Source organism: Phyllostomus hastatus, unplaced genomic scaffold (genome assembly GCF_019186645.2).
Source record: "Phyllostomus hastatus isolate PE091 unplaced genomic scaffold, TTU_PhHast_1.1 phas_contig_80, whole genome shotgun sequence".
In the NCBI taxonomy this organism is placed as follows: domain Eukaryota; kingdom Metazoa; phylum Chordata; class Mammalia; order Chiroptera; family Phyllostomidae; genus Phyllostomus; species Phyllostomus hastatus.
In genome coordinates this window covers 33,957,651-33,976,700 of record NW_025333960.1, presented here as the reverse complement: position 1 = coordinate 33,976,700, position 19,050 = coordinate 33,957,651, and the positions used below count along the sequence as shown (strand labels likewise).

The following is a 19,050-nucleotide window of genomic DNA, read 5'->3' as shown; positions in this document are numbered from 1 at the left end:
CAGCTTGAAAAGGAAAGAAATTCAAAAGTCAGATCAGGACAGCTCTGGGTACTCACAAACACATGTTATATCAGTCATATCTGCCCTGAAAAAAAGAGGACAATCATAGAGGGGGCTTCCAAATAATTGATACCTTTAAGAATTTAAGGTGCTGGCACCTGCTGCTTATGCCCCTGGGAAAATGACATTATGCAAAGAGACAACAGCAATGAAGGTGCCTGCCAAAGAAGACACTGCAGAGAATATACCAGGAGCAAACCTAAATATATAATTAGCTTTTGAATATATTTCACAAGAAACATGATTCTTTACATTTCAAAAGAAAACAGAGCAAAAGGAAATCAAACAGGAATGAAGGAGAGATTTCCAGGTTTAAAGTAAAGTCTGTGATAAAAGTCCAGAATGCTATCAGAAGGCAGGCTTCCTTCAATTCTGGAGCAGAAGTATGTGGATCCTGTATAGGAAACTCTCTGCTTCAACTGGAAGACAAGCTTAGTCATCTTGGGGAGTTATCTGTGGAAAACAGCATGGCCCAGATGAGGAAAAGCAGCCTGAAGCTGAGGCTCAACGCTGCTCAGGCAAAGGAGAGCTGCTTTGCTCTGGGAAGGCTTTCAGTCTCCTGGGGCTTTTAGAGTAAAAACTGCTGAGCTGTCAGACAGAACTCTCCTTTTCAGACCACTCACTGACAATACTATGCAGGTTGTTCTAAGTAGGAGCGCTGGAGGTACACAGTAGTCAAGGCAGCAAAAATGAAGCCAGAGTCTTCTTCACCCATTGGGTAGCTGCATGGGACATCAGGTTCCAGGTATTTCAGCAAAATTTAGCCTTAACTTATATTTGAATGAAATTTAAACACATCTGCCTTCACATTTCTTGGAACTTGGCACATATTTGAATTATTATTCTCTCTAGTTTCCATTTTTATTTTCAGTATTTACTAGTAAGAGCCTAAATGAGTGTGTTTGTTTCAGAGACAGCAAGTTAAGAAAAATTCACTATTTTTTATTGACACTTGAAGAAATTAGCTTATATTGAATATGAGGCAGCTGTGAGCTAGAACACATTCTTACCAGCTGGTAAGAAATGATTGTGCACAATTCTCCCAGCTCTGAGTATGTAGTCATGTTAGGAGCCTAAAATCAGCTATGCTAGGAATGTTTACACCTAAGACTGGGAAATGCTACACATCCCTGTCTTATCCCAGGAGACAGAAAGCCAGTAATTAAAGCTTTAGTAGCACACACTGATGATGGGTGATGACGTCTAGAAAACATCAGATCTATCCATCACTAACGACTGGGGTAAAATTTAAGCTACTAATGGAAAGACAGTTCAGGCCAATAATTTATGTGAAGAATTTTTAATAAAGGAGACTATTCTTCTTCAAACATAGACAGATAGATGGATAGATAGATAGACAGACAGACAAATTCCAGCAACAGAGTAGGCAATTACTAATTTACGTTATAGGAAAAAAAAAAAACAGTGCTTGCTATTAGACTGCATTATATATCCTTATGTGACACTTTGCAGAGCACAGGCCAACAAATCATCTTAATGGCTATAAAAGTGGAACTTACTATTTTGAGTTATTATTTTCCATATTTTACAGGTAAGGAAACTAAGGCTCAGTGAGGTTAAATTCTCAAGGTCATATAGCTTCTGGATGACAAAAGCAAGAGTGGCATTTTTTCCGTTGATTTTCATACTATTTGGTGCCAGAAAAAGACCTGTATATTGTGACTCAGATGTTTTCCTAGAAGGCAACTGTTGTTATTGAATACCATTCTTGGCTCATTTTATTTTCTTGGGCATGTGTGAGGAGATGAGCCACAGCCCCAAGCTTATCCCTCGTCTATTGCACATGCTCAGCTTCATTGAGGTTCCACACTGGTTGTCCACCAGATGTTCAATGTTATCTCCTTACTGAAGGTTGTGACAAAACCCCAGAGAATAAAATGATGGCAATCTGTCAACCAGTCATCATTATATGTATTTTTCATTTTTCCATTATTTTCCACCTTATGTCACTGTTTTTAATGTGTGAAATGCTCATTGTTTATTTCTGCTCATTTCTTTCATCACTATTTTTAATTTTAATGACACTCTACTGCTAAGAATATTCTTCAGGGCAAAACTACACAAAATTCTTCAGTAAAGAGAAAGACAAGGACATATCTATTACTGTAAGAAATCTGGAGGTACAGAATATTTTACCATCAGCAGTCTAAAGTGTGATGGATGCCTTGATTTACATTTAAATCCCTTCAGATTGTTGCTGAAAATTATGATAGAGTGGTTATTTACTCACTAAAACACTCACAATTTAATTTAAGAAAATTGAACTTGAATCATCCTGCAAGCAACCAGAATATTATCTAGGTACTTAGAAGTGAGAAATGTTAATTATGTCATTTTTTGTTCTCTACTTGCCCCCTCTTTCTAAATCTAATTAAAAAATCAACAAACTTTATTAACCAAAATTAAATACCAGCTAATATGATAAGTATAGGCCATACAAACATGAACATATCAATAAAGGTCGTGCCCTTAGGGACTTTATGACTATGTTCCAAGAAAATTATAAATAAATCTATTTATAATAAAATGTGATAACAAATACATTAGAGATAGGAACAAAGTGATGATGGGATAAAAAAGGAAGGCATTTCAGCAGGAACTTAGGAAGTATTCACAGTATATAAGATATTTTATCTGGACTTTGAAATATGAGAGCAATTTTTTTATATATGTGAATTAAGAAAGTGTTCTGTGTACTAAGTAAAATATGGCTAAAAGTCACAGAGGGTCGGATAAGATAGTATGCAGTGGTTTTGGTACAATGGTTGGAGATAAGGATTAAAAATTTAGTAAAAGATAAATTGTAAAGAACTTTGAATTCTGGGTTAACTTTTCAAAAATTTATCTCATAGGTGTTGCTGGCCCCAGTGGAAGTTCTTAATCATTCCCTGTATTTGTGTATGAGCCCCACAAAAGATTGCACTTTAATCTCATTCTGATTCATACTCTGAATATTAACTAAAAACAGAACATATCCTTGGTTGAGTAATTCTTGAATAAAAATTCTCAGTTCAATTAATTTATACTAAAATATTTTCCAGTACTTCCTGTGTACCTCAGATTCTGCTAGGAAATGAAAAATAGAGGGGTGCAGTATAAACACGGTCTGTGACAGGCCAGGATTATGCTTTGCAACATTTTAAAAACATTTTTTTAAAGATTTTATTTATTTTTAGAGAGGGAAGGGAGGGAGAAAGAGAGAGGAAGAGAAACATCAATGTGTGGTTGCTGGGGGCCATGGCCTGCAACCCAGGCATGTGCCCTGACTGGGAATCAAACCTGCGACACTTTGATTTGTAGCCCGCGCTCAATCCACTGAGCTATGCCAGCCAGCGCTCAAAAACTTTTTTAAAAAAGATTTTATTCACTCACTTCTACAGAGAGGGGAAGGGAGGAAGAAAGAGAGAGAGAGAAACATCTATGTGTGGTTGCCTCTCTTGTGGTCCCCACTGGGGACCTGGCCTTCAACCCAGGCATGTGCCCTGACTAGGAGTCAAACTGGCGACCCTTTGGTTTGCAACCTGCACTCAATCCATCGAGCTACACCAGCCAGGGCTACATTTTAAAAACTTTATTCTGAACATTCACCTGACTGTAGAGAATGATTTCAGTTTAAATATTCAAAATTAAGAAAAGTTCTGGGATTTTAAAAAATGACCGTTGTTGGGAACCGCCCTGACTGGTATCAGAGGCTGAAACCCCCACCTAGGCTAAAGCTAAGGGAACGCCCTTGGAACCGTGAGCCAGCAAGGAGACAAAAGCTTATCTTCCTGGCAGGAATGCTGCTTCTGCTGCTTTATTCATAACTGAACCCCCAAAAAGCTTGGTTGGTTAGCCAAAGATGGGTAAGATTCCCCACGGGTGGAACGACCTAAGACAGGCACGATCACTTTGGGAGGCCTCCCAAAAGAAGGACTTGGGGGGGCTGCAGCAAAAGGGGGGTGATGGACCCTCACTCCTCGGCTTTGACATAGCCTGAGTTCTCAGCGTCTGGGAAAAAAACCTCCTTGTCTCCCAGTTGCCTTAGTTCCCTTGCTCCACCTAAGCCTGAAACAATGACAGGGTGGTGCAGCTCGGGTACTGAGAAGTGCGGATTCCCCAGGGTGATCAGGCCTAAGAAAGAACATGTAAATTACTGTGAAACCTCCTTTGTTTAGAATGCTCTCAGTTGAATGAGAAGGGTCTTAGGAGGAAGTTATTTTGTTCCTCAGTCTTACAGCTCTTTGACCCCCAACTCAATAGACCGGCAGAGTTCTTTGTTTTCTATGGTTCCTTACTTCCCCCTAATGAGTACTGTACTTTACCTGAATTATTATGCAAAATGAGCCTAATAAAAGCAGGTATGGACGGTAAATCAGCACGCTCCTCACTAGAAGGGGTGGCCATTTCATCCCTACTTCTCCACAGAAACTAGTTTGTCTCTGTGCATGTTTTTTTCTCGCGTGTTTATCGTCGCGCCATCCACAGCGTTCCGTGGTCACTGCTGGCCGGGGACCCATGCGCAACAGACCGTCATGATTGCCTACCTCATTGTGGAACTAACTGCTTGTTGCCAAGTCACCAAGAAGTATGACTAATTTTCAAAACCCAATGGCCCGTAGTTGTACTATCACCAAAATACTAGCGCATATAGGTGTCCATTGTTTATTGTATGACTGTTCGAAATCCATCCCTGTACTTGTTAGTAATTTAGCTGATACAACCTTGTAAGCTTGGCAGTATTGTTACCTCTACTTTGTACATCAGGAACCCTAGGTTCTAAGGGATTTGGGCAATTGCCCACTTTGTAGTGTAGTATTTAATTTCTGCAAGTAAATCCAAACTCACATTTTTCTGGATCCCAGGATTTTATATATTTGTTTCTTTGTTGATATATTACATAGGGACTGAAGAAGTCCTCAATGGATGGGGATAGGTCTTTCCATTATGGAAAGTTATAGTCCAGTATATGGACTATAACTGCAAATCCAACATACTGCTTGATTCTAGAAAGAAAACAAAGTTTCACATAAGCGTCTAAAAGTTTTGTTTTTTAATTAAAAAAATACAAAACTTCTGACTATCAGAATGCACAGATTGATGGGTAGATAGTAGATGAATAGATACTGAAAAGATGAAAGCCTAGCAGTTGAAGTATCCAGGAATGGTTGTAATATTCTATTATCAACAGATATTTTTCTAATAATCTTCATATTTGTTATAAATATTGGGCTTTGCATAGGGCAGTAGCTGAAACTTTATTCACAATTGTTTCATCTATCTCAGTTCCTGAGGCCTTGTAAATGTCAGAGCAATTCTGCTATTGCTGCTGAGGATAGGAACTTGAAAATGGCATTTTAATTGTAGATGCAAATGGAATCTGCCAGGGAAATTCTGCTTACCCATTCACTGCAGACAAGGTTTCCTTTGCGTGGGCAATGTGGTGTTAAAGATGGGAAGTGCATCTTTACCTGCAAACTTAGACCTACAGTATGATGATCTGTGATAAGTAAGAACACTAGAAACCCTAACAATCAAACTAAAAATCCCCCACCAGACCCATAATCTCAGTTTTTTCATTGGCTTTTTCTGGAATTTCCCATTATTTGAGATTATATTTCAAAGTGCTCCCATCCATTAGGTGACTGTTAATAAGTCATAAGATAAACTGCTAAAAGACAAACTAAATGCATAGATTTTAAACAGGGCCCAGGTTTCTATCTTAAACAGTATTGAAATGAGAACCATACATGAATGAGTGGCCTCCAGTCTATGAGATGGAGACCTGACATTGGATCTTGATTAGCTGCTAGTAGGTCTGCAGTGAGAGTCGCTTCCTTTTATCCCCAGAGATATCACTTGACCATGAAAATCAGGTTACTTTAATTCCATTTCATGATCTTCCTAGGAAAGGACACCCTATCTTCTTCTCATTGCTGGACTCTTTTGATTCATTTGCATGCATTAACCTTCATGGTGTTTGTTGAGTTATTTGACTCTTTGTATATCATGAATAATTTCATTAAACATTAAGAATTTACCCACACTGTATCTTTGTGTATTTTTAAATATTTACAATTTGTAATACCAAATAAATATGTAATAGGTGGGGCAGGGTTTCTAGATTTTAATAGTGCTTAAACCTGTCGTGTATTATAACCTGTTGGAGCTTATATAATATTCAGCTCCTTAATTCAGCGTCAGAGCTGTTATCATATGTTGATGGGAAAATAACAGCCATGTTGGGGCTCTCCAGTCACTAATAATTCCTATTTTGATTTGATTAGCATATAAATGTTCTTAGATTTATGCAGTGTCAGGGGAAAATGTATTAAAAATATTCCTCAGGGTTCTCTCCTTCTCTCATTTTAATCAGGCAAGAGAGAAAGAATCTTGTCATGCATGACGCCTAACTTGCCTTTCTTAAAATTTGTTATTATGGAAGTTTCCAGAAAAAAATTTGGTAAAAGATGACATCAAAGTATATATTATTACACAGTTTTGAGTAGGAACCATTGATCAAATAAACCTCTTCAGTTTGACTTTCCCAGGATGTCCAAAATATTGCGGAAGGATGAATAAAGATTCTGCTCACAAAGACATCTCAACTAAGCTCTGGCCAGATCACCTCACAAATGACAAAGCATCTCCTTGAAGAAATCCTAAATAATGAGAGCCCAGTCAACCAAAGTTATAAGATAGTTTCCTGCACACTTCTCTTTCTCTAAACATTAAAAAGCCAAGTCCATCTATTTTGACATATTAAGAGTACTCCTCAAGTATGTGACTGAATAGAATTTTGTGATACCACAATAACACTATTATAGAATAAAAGACATGGCCCTTTAAAAATTTCAGCATTTATTGTGTTGGAAGGAGGTGAAAATGGAAAGGAAGGGGCAATGCTGAAAGAAAGCATAGATGAATAGCAAAGCTCTGTGTGATTAAAACTGTAAAGCAGAGGTAGAGCACACTAACTCTAGCACTGAGCCTTTCCTTAAAAGGAATTTTCAAAAGAATAACTGAAGTTAAAACACGTGACTTGTAAATGATCAAATATAAATTAATATTTCTACCTGGGAAAGAATTGGTCATCTCTCAATAAATACACTGGATCAAAAAAAACTAATTGAAATGAAAAACAGAAGGCAAAAATAATCAAGGATAGAGATTAAAATAAGAAGACTTAGAAAGACGTGCTTTGAAAAAGTGATTTTAAAGTTATGGTTAGAAAAAAGATCAATTCAATGATTATCTCACCTGTATGTAATTAAATTTATATTTATCTGATCTGTTTTATCTTTTCCTGTGTCTTTTTTGATGGCTGATTATTTTTTTAAACTGTTCTTATTCTGAACATGTTTTTAAAATCAAATTTTGAAGATCCAGTAATTTGCATCTCAAACTTTAATCTCATTTTTAGTGTAATCTTTTCAACACTATTTGGTGCATATTTTGAAACCATTCAGCCTCATATATCAGCACATGTCAGACAGATACAAGCTACCCTCTTATAAATTATCTGGGTTTTTTCTTTGCCATGTAGAGCATATATTTTTAAAAATCTTAACTCTTTTTGCCAATGGAACGTCATTGTCCTCAAAGGCTTCTCCCAATTCCTTCCTCTTAGCAGTGTCACTTAAAAACGGGGTCTTCTGGAGTCTTTAATGGAACAATCATAAATCTGTTCTTGAGAAATTTGTTACTATCATGAGGTTTTGTTTTTATTTTAATTAAAGACATGTAAAACTGCTATCTTATTTAGTGATTTGCATTCTGCCTTTGTACATCTAAGGTTAACTCTGTATTTCCTCCCCAACTATCAGACTCTGAAATATGTCATGATCACCTTTTTCCCAAGGTTACTAGCATTTCCACTTCACCAACTTATTTCTCCACATTATGCATAATGATGGCTAGAACTGTAGTTCCCCCTATCATTTCCTTGCCTTTCTGAAAGATGAAAGTGTCGACTAATGTATTAAGATCTTGTGAGATTAATTAGGGTATAGTCCCTAAATTGAATACCAGCCAGACATTTTACAAATATTTACCACATCAAAAACATGAAATGCCTAATGGCGCAATTTTATAATAAACAGGAAGTTACAGGACGTTACAAGTCATATGCTTAAAACTCTGTGGGAATGAGTAAAGCTATGCATTAGAGAACAATGTAGATTCATGAGTCTGGTTGCAAGTTAGCTAAATACACTAGCTCACCCAACGTGCAGGAAAAGGCAAAAGCATTTCTGGCAGAGAAAGGATCATGTGCACATACAGGACAAAATGGTTAAGTGTTGGGGGGGCAAAAACAGAGAAGACAGGATTTGGTTAAAGAAAACTGCCTAGGTTCTTGAAGGCATTTTCAGGACAGTAAGAATAAAGACAAGATCAAAGCCTACAGACTTCATGCCTATATGCAGTAGAGGTCATGAATATGGGGGCCTAACAACTGTCAGAGGTGGGGGTCTCATAGTGGTTGCAGGCAGGCTGACCAGGTCCCAAGTACAGTAGATACCTGAGAGAAATGAAGTTTCAACAAGATTTCATGACATCTGCAAGGGCCTTTGGATACAGCAGTGAGTCATGCCCTGTATGATAAGATTCCCTGAAATGAATGAGAAGCAATGACCTTAAAGGACCACCAATATAATAACATTTGCAATTCTTTTCCCAATATTCCACCATTCAGATAGGACCACTCGCCTTGCCAGTGGGTTTTGTTCTATGTGCCATGTAAACTGCACAAGGGGGAGGCTGACATTCTACAAGGATTGCTTAAATGCACGTATGAGATCACACAGAGGAACCAAAAGATAGCCAAAAACAACAGATGCATTGAAATAGAAAATTAAGAGAAAATCCCACACCCAAGTAAAGGAGACAGATGAACAACCATGCATGGATCATTATGTTTTTATAGTAGAGTGTGTTTTATTGAGATATGTTGTAAGAGCACAGAGGAAAGGCATCTACAGCAGGGAACACTTCTGGGAAAGGGTGACAGAAGGTAAGCCACTAGGACCCCTTCCCCAGCAGTGGATGGCTCAATCCCCTTCCCCACGCTGGAGAGCCACTTAAACCACGACACAGAATACTACAAGCTCACAGAAGGAGTTCCATGAATGCTGAAATTAAGGAGGAACCAAGGTACAGGAGGCACCCTCTTCTGTAGAAACTCCAGACTGAAGCAAAAAGCACATGAAGAGAGACAGAAATGAGCAAGAAACCTTATAATCTCACCTGTCCCTCTCCCTGCCACCACCCCACACATACATCCCCACAACCCAGCCATTGCAGGAAACAGAGGGAAAACAAATACCTCCCAGACCCCCATCACACTCAGTCCTGAGTCCAGTGGCCAAGCAGGAATAATAAGATAAGCAGGTGTGCATAGGCTTTACTGGGAATCAGTAAGGGCTGGGCAGGGACCATGCTGGGGGAGCAGGGCCTGAACACAGGGCAATGCTGGTCTTCAGGGCAGTGGTGGGAGCTAAGGGCTGAGCTCTACAGGCCAGGAGTCTGGTTGGGCTCCTCAAAGCAGAGCAACCAATGAGGGGAAGGTTGGTCTCATTGGCTTTAGTGCAAGAAGATTAATATGGGAAGGGTAGGAACATTGCTGAAGAAATGTGGGGAATGGCAACTCTAGAGGGCCTGGTTGAAAAGGGAGTTATGAGGCAGATAAGGGTCAAATAAGGCATCTGGTGAGGAGGTAGGGAAAGATGGTTGTTAAGAGAAGGAAAAGGAAGAAAAGCAGATATTTCTAAGAATGCAGAAATGTCCAGCAGTTCTCTGGCTTCCCATCTCCTGGACTTACAAGCCCTACTTGAGTGCACACATGCTGGGAAGCAGTGGCTAGACTTCACGTAGGCAGAGGTCTTCTTCAGGCCCTCAAAGTGGACCAAGTAGTCTTTCAGGTTTGAGAATGCATCCAAACAGTGGGGCTTTTACATACGTAGTACATCTAGGATGTCATGGGAAATCCACAGAGATGAGCTTGTACCCTTTGAACAAAAACCTCTTCCCCAGGAACAGTGAGAAGAACAGGGAAGACCTTCAAAAAACTCGAGCTTCAGTTTCTCAAATTCAGGGTTGTAGTAGATCCTGATGTTGTACATTTGGATGTCCATAACCTTGTCCTCCAAAATGTCCATGAAAATCTTCTTTTCCTTCTCTCCACAGAGGTTTTGCTTGTGAGCAATGGAAGGAAGGATGGCATTGCTCTGGGTGAGCCTACGAGCTTTAACAAGGGACGGCTGGGGGAGTCCAGACCCATACTGAATTTTTCACTCAGCCACTGGCTTCTGTCATAATCCAAGCATCCCCCATAGTGTACTTCTCAGAGTTTTAGTTCGTGTACTCCAAGAGCACACCAATGCCGTGAGGCAGCCTGCGGATGTCCCCGTAACCCAGAGTCATGGTCATGGTGCTGTCTTCAGTGCTTTGAGTAGTGGGACTTTTCCAGGCTGGGCTTGAAAATTATGGTTTGTCCTAGGGGAGGAGCAGGGACCTGGCAAAGTTTTAAAATGAATAAAATTTGGCATGAGATGTGGCAGATATACAGAGTGGTAACTAATGTAGGAACATATATAAATCAAGAAAAAGTAATTTAAAAAAGAGCTAAATACCTTTTAATTATAATAAATACTATTATTGATGTTTAATAAAACCACCCTAAAAAGATAGGTTGAAGAGCGCAATGGAATAGGAATAGCACAAGAAAAACAAGAAAAACCCAAATTATGTAACTCATAGACAAGATCAAAGGATACAATCAAAATGAATTAAGTAGAAATAGAGAAGAAGAAAATATGAAGAAAAGTAAGGATATATGATTTAATGCCAATATTAATCTAGTAGATTCATAAAGAAAGAAAAAAATAACAATTGAAACTACCAAAAATTGAATTGTAAGTTCATTGACAGGGACCTCCAAATGGCCTATGATAAATGAAAAACACATTCAGCCATTTTGGAACCTCAAGGTCAAGAAAAGATAAAAATGGATCAGAATATATATATATTCATAAAGTCACATGATTTCTTATTCATTTATTTATTATTGTTGTTCAAGCACAGTTGTCTCCACTTTGCTCCCCCCAACCTTCCCCACGCACCCACCCCTACCTTCTACCCTCAATCCCACCCACCTTTGGCTTTGTCCAAGGGTCCTTTATACTTGTTCCTTGATGGCACTTCCCCTTCTCAGTAGCACCTAATATAAGAAGCTAAAGAAAAATTCTGTGTTTAAATAAAGATCTAAACCTAGACACTCACATCCCCTAAGTTATTTGTTCAATATATGGGTATTATAAAATTATTTAAAGGGAGAAAAAACTGAAATGTTGGCACTGATCCCCACCCCTCATACTCTAAGTATAACTCATATCTTACTGTGGAAAAATAAAACTATAAGAGAAAAGCAAGCAACAGAAAGAAATGGTTAAAATATTGGTATGACTTATATTTAAATAAATTTAGCCATTTTAGTGTTGATTTTTTTCAATAAAATCTGCAACTAAATTTTCAGATGACATTAATATGAGATTCAAGTGGGGGAAGAGAATGGAAAAACAGAGAGGTGCTCAGGCTGTTGCACTGTATGATAAAAAGCTATAAACAAAACATTGAACTAGCAATTTAGGAAGAAAAATAACTTTGTGTATTAGTATTTTACGTGTTAAATTCTGCTTCCAATTGTGGTGGCATAAGTAATTCGGACCAATGTTTTCACTAGGGACTATAAAACTTGATAAAATATTTTTAGAACATGCATTTAAAGGTGTAAGAGAACTGTCAAAAGAGTGGAGAATGAAGGGCCATGACCTCCGAGACAAAGAAAACCTGGCAAGAAAACAGAAGTGTTTGAAGTCATTACTTTCAAGGTAATAGCCAATACCTAAGCGAGGAAATTTAAAGGTAGAGGGCTTTTGATGAGTTAGAGGGTCTGGGCGCCCAAAGCTAGAGCCAGGGCCTCCTCTGTGGAGTGAGAGGTTGTGGGCCTGTGTGGGAAGAATGAATATGGAGCAGAAATAGTCCCTCCTGAGAACTGAAATCCAGGTTAGAGAAATATCTCTGAGTTTACTCAGGGTAAGCAGCATTACAAAATTTCTTAGCCATCTGCAAGATGAAAAAAAATGTAAGTATATAAATGTAAATGCTCTGGAGATATCTGGAGAAGGTATCTTATACCTAAAATTATCTCCAAGAGCTTTCATCAGTAATGCCTGGCTCTAAGTAAAAAATAATCAATGTTAGAGAAGATGAACAATGTTATCATAATCCAGGAGGGAGAAGAAAAAGCAATAGAGAGAAATGAACAGTTATCTAAATAATGGAGTTATTAGACATAATTTTTAAGATGACTATGCTTAGTATGAGCAGGAAAATAAAAGCCTAGACCAAGAATTTGGTCAGAGAAATTGAGACCATAGAAAAGATCAAAATGGATAGTCTAGAACTGAAAAACATAAAAAACAACTAAAACTAAATGTAGAAACTATAACAATGATAGGATTAGTAGGTATTAGATACAATGAAAGAGAGAATTACTGAAGTGGAAGCTAGGTCAGCTAAAACAATCCAAAATAAAGTACAGAGAATAAAAAACAACAGCAACACTGTAATACAGCATAAAATATACAATGTAAAGGTTTAATGTGCATTCAATTTCAGTACAAGGTGGAAAGGAGACAGGGAGAGCATAGCAATAATTAAAAACAGCTGAGAATTTTCAAAAATGAAACAACTTCAAACCATAAATTGAGGTATTACAAAACCTAAGAGAATAAATGCATATAATAAACTGCCAAAGTCCTAAAGCAAAACAAAATAACAACAAAATAGAACAAATGGAGAGAAAGACAGGACTAAGTTACAGCAGTAAGATTTAAACCTAACTTATCAAAAGAAACAATGAAAGAAAGAAAATATAAGGATAAAATACTAAAAGCAATGACAAATATGTTAACATTAAAGATACAATAATAAAAATTTAAGCTGTTAAAATTAAATGCTCACATTGAAAAAGAAGATCTAAAATCAGTAGCCTGTGCTTTCACTTTAAGAGACTAGAGTAAGCAAAGCAAAATAAACAAATGAATCAGAAAGAAGGAAATTAGCCTGATTATTATGTCTATTAGAGAAATTGAATTTATAATAATACAAATATTCCAAACTAAATTATAAAATCCAGATGGTTTAGCTGATGAGTTCTTGCAACTATTTAAGAAAGAAACAGTACCAATTCTAAGAGATCTCTTGCAGAAAGTTAAAGAGAGAACCTCTCATTGCTCATTATTGGAGGCCAGCATTCCCCTGATACAAAATCCAGAAAAGAAACAAGGAACAGTGCCCTCACGGAAACATACCCGAAGATCCTCAACAAATTTAAAAATTGAGTCTAGCAATATATGAAAATCATGACTAAGCAAGGCTCATTCCAGAAGGCAAGCCTGCGTAAAATTCAAAAATTAATAAAATTCACCATAGTAATAGGCTAAATAAGGAAAACCAAATGAACATCTGATATCCTTATAACCAGAAGAATATAAATTAATTCAATATACATTTATGATTAAAGAAAACTAGGTGTAAAATGGGGCTTCCTGAACCTAATAAAGATTATTAAGGGGAAAAAAATGAAACAGAAACTACATCTAACTTGCTAATATCAGTAACAGAACAACATCTTCTGTCACAACTCAATTAAATATTCTAATGAAAGTGTTAGCCATGCCATTAGATGTCCATAAGGAAAAACAAGCAAACAAAGTCCACAGATGTGTTTCAACTTAGACAAAATTCACTGAAAATTGTTCATAGTTCTAAATGTAAAATATAAAGCATTCCAAAATAAGCATAGTAGTGACCTGAGGTTTAGCGATGAATTTTTAGATATAGTATCAAAAGCAGGAGGCGTGAAAGAAAGAAATTGTAGATTGGAATTTGTAGGAATAGAAGAAATGTTTGAGTAGAGGTGGTATATGTGACTTCAGAGCTGTCTCAAAGCGAGGAGGCACACCCTTCCATTTCCTCCCACCATCTATTACCTGCAGCCCAACCGTTCTGGACCATGTGGTTGCAGGCTACCTCTGGGATCCTTCCACTACGCGGAAATCGTCGTCCCCAAACTGACTTCTTTTTAAGAGAAACACCTCTTTATATAAGCCATTGCTTTTTTAAAAATCTCCTTTTACCTTGGATCCAAAATTAATTCTAACTGATGCATGTTCCCTTATAATTGTTTCATGTTTTCATTTTTCCTTCTTAACATTACTGAGAGCTCCTCAAGGGATTATTGTACCCCTTTGTAGGGGGACAAAACTCAATACCCAATTCCATAATAATAATCAATAAAAACTCACTAGACTGATTCATTGGTTATTATTTTACTCCCAGATACCTACGGACAAGACTCCAAACTGGTGGCAGAATTGTGAAATAACCCTTACGGGCAAGTTTGTAAATCACTTAAGGTTTACGTTTATCTGTCGAGTTTCACTGTACTGCTCTCTGTGCAAGTACAACGCCTCCTGCTTATCAAGGTATTTCAAATCCACAGAGCAAATATTTAACTCTATAATGAGTTCACTGTTAAGAACTGGTATAGCTATTTGTGTCTCTGTTCATATATTGATATGGTGGCATTTATTGATTTGTATGCTCTGCTTATCACTCTGACATTAATCCTTATTAACACTAATGCAGCTTACCATAACTCTAATTAAGATTCACCAGGATAAAAATGAGATTGGGACAATTCCTATTTTTTGTTTAAATCAGCTTGTCCATTCCCATTTGTTGCACTTGCCCTGTTCATTTGTTGGAAGTGCTACTCTTCATTAACTCTGCAAAATAATGTGTTGTTTTGATAGAATGGTGCCTGAGAAAATCAGACTGTATTTTAATAATTCATTTATGAAAATAGAGAAAAATGAACATATGAGGAGAATCAAATAGTATTATTAATGTGATTAATAACAGTAAGTACTTTTGAGAATTTTTCTTCATATCTGGGAGTTTCGTTAGCTCTAAATCTAACTGCTTGTGTGCTAAGTGGAGACAATCATAACTTTTACATAGTCAGGGAGGTGGGTTTGTGAGAGACTTTATGGATGGTGGGTCACTCAGTTACACAATGTGAATTTTCCATGTAATGTCTTCAGACTTGAGTTGACCACAGGTAACTGAAACCAAGGAAATCAAAACTGCAGATGATGGGACACTACTGTACATGCATTCATTAAATTGCAGTTGTTATCAATATTTAAAAATTAATCTAGAAGAATATATAAAGTTTCTTCGTATCTAGGTGGTGATTTTATATCCCACGTATATCTGTGGCTTGGGGCATTACTTATAGAACAGAAATATATGGCACCATATATTGTATGCTGCCAGATAAGTCAGGTTTTATCTTTAAAATATAAGGAAAGGAAAGTTTTGTGGGGAGCTGAACTGTCCATATTATTTATTGATATACATGCTACTACTCTCTCAGATGCACCAACTAGTCTAGATATTGGGTTTATTTTCATAAGAACTTGATAAATAATTGAATATGAGACTGCCCCTGCTATTCCATTCTTGGACTCGTGGGGCATTAAGAATTCATGCCTCTCTTGACCTGCAAGCTTCTACTCCTATTCCAGCAGCCCTGTGTGGTGTCTGAGACTTGTCGCTCAAGCTGAATTGTATAGTGTTTCTCTGATGTGCAAAATGTTGACCTGTGGGAAGCCTCTGGACTCATTTTCATTAGTGATCTGAACACATTTGGAGAGTATGGTAGGGGGTGGGCAACCAGTTATTTGCCTCTCAGCATGGCAAAACCATCCTTATTGTCACTGCCCACAGGCTTAGAAGAAACCAACCTTCTAAATCTGATTATTGCTTTTTCTACGTTTCAATGGGCTGATTCGTGCTGCTACTGGGTTCTTGGCAATTGTCAGTAAGGGCCAGATCTCCAGTGATTAATCAGGCAAGACAGAGCCCCAAGGAACAGGGGCTGGTTCTTTGTTTTTGAGTCTTCATTTGCACCTGTCTTGAGCTGTGTGCAGAGTAAGAGTGTCAGCTAGCTTTTAATAACATCAGATACAACTTTGTGTTGACTAAGTTATCAGATTTTTTGCTACTGAATTATTAGAATCTGTGAGTTTGCTATTAACACATTAGAAATTGGGAACCTGTTTCTCCCCTTTTTGGTGTTCAGGAATCATTATTCTTTGTTTTAGAGGCAGGGGTTAGGGCTTAGCTTGAGTCTAGCATCCTTACATGTGCATTGCATTGTTACAGCCTACTATAGTTTGAAGGAAAGCCGTGATGTTAGGTATATCTGTTAAAAATTAGTCGTGGACGAGGTAAGCTCAGCAGGGATGACATTCCATGATGAAAAATGTCACCTTGGATATTTAAAGGTGAGGCAAAAGCAGCATCACTCCCAGAGAGAATGATTTAGATAGTTTCACATTATTTACAAAAGAGAAATACAAACTTTTTTTCCTCTCTCACATTACAGAAAAGAACTGGGTTTTCTGTCTGCATCAGTATTTATCATTTGTCCCAGTCTTTCATCCATAAAGAATTTTTCCACTAAATAAATTTTTCAAAAAGCCCAAATAACACAATGGAACACAATTGTCTCAAGTTTATTGGAACACCAATCATATTAATTTCTAAATGTTCCTGGGCTTGCTGAAGATCAGGCTTCAGCTTTGGACAAGGCTGTTTAGCAAGTGAGCCAAGCAAGCAACAGCGGGGGCTCAGCCACTCGGTTCTTTTCTCAGGTGCTGCAGAGACGAGCAGAGATGATCACTGGTCACGGGCCTCCCGTCGGCCTCTGCTGCTGTTTTTCTGCACGTCTCAGCCCCCCACATTCTCTTCCATTTTTTTAAAACCAAGACAGAAAAACTTTTATTCTAGCTCTCCTTGTTTTTGATGAGGCTGGGGTTTCATCTTGCTGGGTGTGGCAGATTCCCCAGGCCCAATACACAGATATTTTGATGCAAAGTGGGCTGTCAAAGAATGTGTATTTTCAGCATCATTTGATTTGATTCAGCAATTAGGAACACACTTGGAGCAACTCTGCTACAAGGGAAGGAAACACATTTTTTTGTATATTTTTTGCAATCCCTTGTTTTGTCAGGATAATAAAAGATCATTTATACTCTTACCACAAAGCCCCTGTGGGTTAGGTATTATTATTAATTGCATTTATCAGGTGGAAAAAAAAGAAAAGTAAGGTTAAGGAACTTTAAGTACTTGCCCAAGGTTACACAGTTTGTGCACAACAGAGCTGGGATGGAAACTCATGTTTGTCTGATTCAGAATCTACTACGTCATGCTGCCTCCCCAGGTGAGATGTTGCCAAGATGCTTGCCAAAGATCCTGCCAACCTCCCCTCTGGCATCTTCCCTCTCTCCTCTCCACACCCTTCTGTGACTCCATAAGGACTAAATACCTATATATTTTTGGCATTGTCCCAAATAATGTGGGTGAGGCCAAAGAAAATTGAAAATACATTATCTGCTCTCCAGGATTATGGATTTTATTGGCCAAGACAGGTGTCATATATAACAGTATATGCAAAGAATCACTGATAATAAATCTAATTGTGACTTGAGACTCACTTGGTTTTGAGATGGTGACCTTTTTTTTAACTTCAAAATTTGATGTATTGGAGATTTACATTTTAACCGTAATGGCATGTCTCAAGGTCAAACTACAATGGTCTAATTCCGGTTTTGCCAGTAAAATGTCTAAAAAAAATAGTGTCTCCTAAACATTATGAGGCATATTGCTTCTGAGGGAATCCTTTAAAGAAACGGAAATGTGAATAGCATTTCACAATTAAAATCAAAACATATCAGCGGTAAACATTAGCAGGTTAAGTAAATACTGATCCTTTGCGTGGACAGAACTTATGACAACGGGACCCTCTCAGGCTAAAAGTACAGGAAATGAGTCATAGGCAACACATACAATCCATATCCAAAACAGTCAGTGATACAGATTCTATAGAGCACATTAGAGTTTTAGAACTCTAAACACAAAGTAATAAAATGATCTGAAAGACACTATAAAATAACTATGAAAGAACAAATTTAGAGCTGAGCTCTCAAGAAAGAGAAATTCCAAGGTGCTAAAATTGAAGAGAGAAATCAAGCCAAAAGCATTACAAAGAGGCTGACACCCCTAAGATTTATAATAAACTACAGAATTTAACAGTTACAGGCAGGGCTTCTAACACTCTTGAGACCAGGGCAAGAAGATAGGAGCTTTGACCGAACAGAGTGATTAACTTAGAACCGAATCCCTTGCATAAATCCCGGGGCTCCAAAGTCTCCCCATCATTTTAGGAAAATACTTTGTGGACTCTGCACTGGGTTACTGAGATCCTCTGACAAATAAGATTTATTTCCTCAGCTATAGCAGATACCCTCATCTATTAGTTTCCTTTGGGGATTATCTCAGCTGAAGAGAGAGACTTTTCCCAAACTTAAGCTCCCTTTCTAGGCTGATGCATGTCTAATGGCTGGGCATATGGGCATGAAGGCCTAGCTTTGTGACTCAGCTCTGGAGAAATCCCGCAGTTCATGCCACCTCCAGAAACCCTCACCAGAGGAGTCACATTGTCTGGGAGTGTGCAGCTGGCATCCTCCTTCTCCCAATCCTGCATTTTTTCCCTTCGATTGGTGCCAGTTCCAAAAGCACCCCTTATTAAACCTTTCCCAGGGAATACCATCTGCAGAATATTTCTATTAGAGAACTCTACACAAAATGATTCAAAAAGTCACATGCAAATTTTCATTTTATTTCTTATCTTAGGCATTGATGTTAAAGGAGGCGGTGAAGGAGGAGAAAGAGGAAGGAAAAAAGAAGGAAAAGGAGAAAAAACTTAAGATAAGAAATTAAAACCTTAGGACATTGCACTGTATTGCTGTTGGTTTGAATTCATACTAACCATTCAGCAAATAAGCAAAAGCCAAT

At 37.8% G+C, this 19,050-nt stretch overlaps 1 pseudogene; it reads right to left on the bottom strand.

Annotated features, from left to right (window-relative positions):
- Positions 1 to 8,492: 8,492 nt before the first annotated feature.
- On the bottom strand, positions 8,493 to 10,488 carry LOC123826367 (annotated as a pseudogene).
- Positions 10,489 to 19,050: the final 8,562 nt, after the last annotated feature.